The 2,921-nt window shown below is 45.8% G+C and overlaps 1 pseudogene; it reads right to left on the reverse strand.

Annotated features, from left to right (window-relative positions):
* Positions 1 to 634: 634 nt before the first annotated feature.
* Positions 635 to 2,622, reverse strand: LOC143626682 (serine/threonine-protein kinase-like protein CCR4 pseudogene; annotated as a pseudogene).
* Positions 2,623 to 2,921: the final 299 nt, after the last annotated feature.

The following is a 2,921-nucleotide window of genomic DNA, read 5'->3' on the forward strand; positions in this document are numbered from 1 at the left end:
TCGCATCTGTCTCATCTAAACCCAAACCAAAGATGGCTAAACCAACCATCACCGAACCAGAAGAATGGGCCTTCAATGGCAAATACCCCGACCAGGCTGTTACCATTGGCCCAACAATCACCGATCCTACACGCACCTTACTCAAACGCTTACTGCAGAAAACGCTGACATCTTCGCATGGACACCAGCTGACATGACTGGTGTACCTCGAAGTAAGGCAGAGCATAAGCTCAAGTGTGACCCGGCTTTTACGCCAGTCATACAAAAGCGTCGAGTAATGGGGGCGGAACAGGCTAACGCGTGTAGAACCCGAGTCAAGAACTCCTTGACGCAGGCATCGTACGCGTTAGCAGATATCAAACATGGGTTGCAAATCCCGTCATGGTACCGAAATCTAACAAACAATGGCGCATGTGCATAGATTTCAAAGACCTAAACAAAGCGTGCCCCAAAGATTGTTACCCGTTACCCGAAATTGACCTTAAGGTAGATTCGTTAGCACCGTTTCGCCTTAAATGCTTCCTTGATGCGTATAAGGGATACCATCAAATCCACATGGCCGTCGACGATCAGGACAAAACCGCATTTCGGACGCCCGATGGCACATTTTGTTATCAAATGATGCCATTCGGACTTAAGAATGCCGGGTCCACATACCAACGCCGAAGTCAACCACATTCCTTCTCTCACCAGTTTCTGTTTTGTGAATCGCGCGATGCCCTGATAACATTTCCAGTAAAAGAACTCCAAAACTGTAAACATCACTTTTAGCTGTCAACTGCTCAAACTTATAATACGCAGGGTCCATGTAACCGACCATGCCTGCAGCATGTATTGATAGGTGTGAAATGTTGTCCGGTGGGCCCAACAAGGATAGCCCGAAATCCGATACCTTACCCGTCCATTCGTCATCAAGCAATATGTTTGATGACTTAATGTCCCGATGAATGATCGGTGGATCAGCGTAGACATGAAGGTACTCAAGCCCACGGGCCGCATCTAGAGCGATTTTGAGCCGTGCAGGCCACGACATTACGTACGAGCTATATAAACTATGTAAATGGCTATGAAGGCTCCCGTTTTCCATGAACTCGTATACTAAAACGAGTTCGGTTTCTTCTTCGCAAAACCCTAGTAACCGGACCAGGTTTTTATGATTAACCCGGGATAAAAACTCGAGTTCGTTTACAAACGCTTCGTTTGTGTCCTCTTGGCGTTTGTGCGTACCACCAGGATACGACGACGAGCTCGTTAATTCGGCCCGTTTAACCGCTACTTTTTGACCATCGGGTAGCAACCCGTGGTAAACCGACCCGAAACTCCCAATCCCTATTCGGTGATCGTCCGAGAAGTTACCGGTCGCGTTAATAATCGTTTGTAACGTGAATTCCTCCAAATGACTCCCATTTCCCATACTGATCAAATGACTTAGTTTCTTAACAAGCACACGATTCGCGCTTGAAGTTGTGAAGCGATTTGGTCGTCTTCCATCGGGCCCGAATCATGAACTCGACTACCATCACTCGATTTACAGAATCGGATGATTAGAAACCCGATAACTAGCATAAACGATAACGAACCTACTGATCCGACCACCACAAAAGCCACCATTTTATGATCACTCCAACCACCATTCCGTGGCGGTGGTTGTACTGATTCCGGAGGGGGAGGAGGTTGATCGTAAGCACACGGCTTACAAATCATCAACCCGTCGGCGCAAAATGCGGCATAGTTCCCGATTGGGCCACAAGTACAAGAACTTGTACAGAAGCCCGGGACTACATTTTCAAACACAACCGAATTCACAGCTTCACCTCCCCAACAATAAACTGAATAATTCGAAGTCGAAATTCCGCAAAAAACACCACCTGCAATGCCTCGAACCGAACCCGCAGTAAATATTCAGGCAACTGGAAACCGGTTTCACCCCAACAAATCACAGTTCCGTTCACCCGGATCGCACAAAACCGGTTATCTCCAACGGAAACCGATTTAAACAGTCCATCCGGTTTCCAAACCATCCGCTCGCCCCAACAATCCAAACCGTTACTCGAATTCACAGCACAAACACGGGTATTACCCGCGGAGATAGCATTGTAACTTCCATGACTAGAAACGTCGTTATTACTTGATGAACATATTATCCGTCCTGTGTTATTCAAGCCGCACACATAATTGTCCCCAACTGAAACACCAGAGCTGAACCGGGTTCGGTTAAGAAGGATATCATCATTAAACTGATCCCACTGCCAGCATAATAGCGCACCAGTTGTGCTAACAATCCCACAAATATGGGAATCTCCGGAGTCAATCTCTATGAGGAGCGAACCATGGTAAATCCGTTTAAACACGACGGTTCCGTTGGCCTGGAACCTCCAGCACACCAGCACGGAATCTGTTGGTGTCCTGGAGGCTAACCCGCAAAGGAAATTATACGATTCCGATTAAGGGAAGGTTGATTCGGTTACCATATGGAAATAATATATTTATATTTGGTTTGGTTAAGGCGCATATTAAGGTTTGGTTGTTGGAGGTGACACTGATTGAAACAGTTGGAAGTGAGGAGTTGGAAGAGTGAATGAGAAGAAGAAAGAGGGTTAGAGAGAAGATGGAGTGAGCCATGGTAGTTTCATGGTGGTGAAGGTGAAGGTGAAGGTGAAGGTGTGATTGAGTTTGTATGTGAAAAGAAAAGGTGCGTGTGTGTAGACGCGGTTTGTATTGGGTTGTGGAAAGACAAGGGTGAGTGACAACGGGGAGACGAGTATGACCATTTCAAGCAGTGGAATAACGTTTGTGTCCTACCATACCATACCATACCATACCATACCAAATCAAATCATAATAACCATGAATTATTGTTACTATTATTAGTATTGGAAAGTAATTATGAATCTCATTATTGTTAACTCAAATTACAACAC

The sequence above is a fragment of the Bidens hawaiensis genome, unplaced genomic scaffold (genome assembly GCF_021521415.1).
Source record: "Bidens hawaiensis isolate Kalapana, Puna unplaced genomic scaffold, B.hawaiensis_p1.1 tig00004477_1, whole genome shotgun sequence".
Lineage (NCBI taxonomy): Eukaryota > Viridiplantae > Streptophyta > Magnoliopsida > Asterales > Asteraceae > Bidens > Bidens hawaiensis.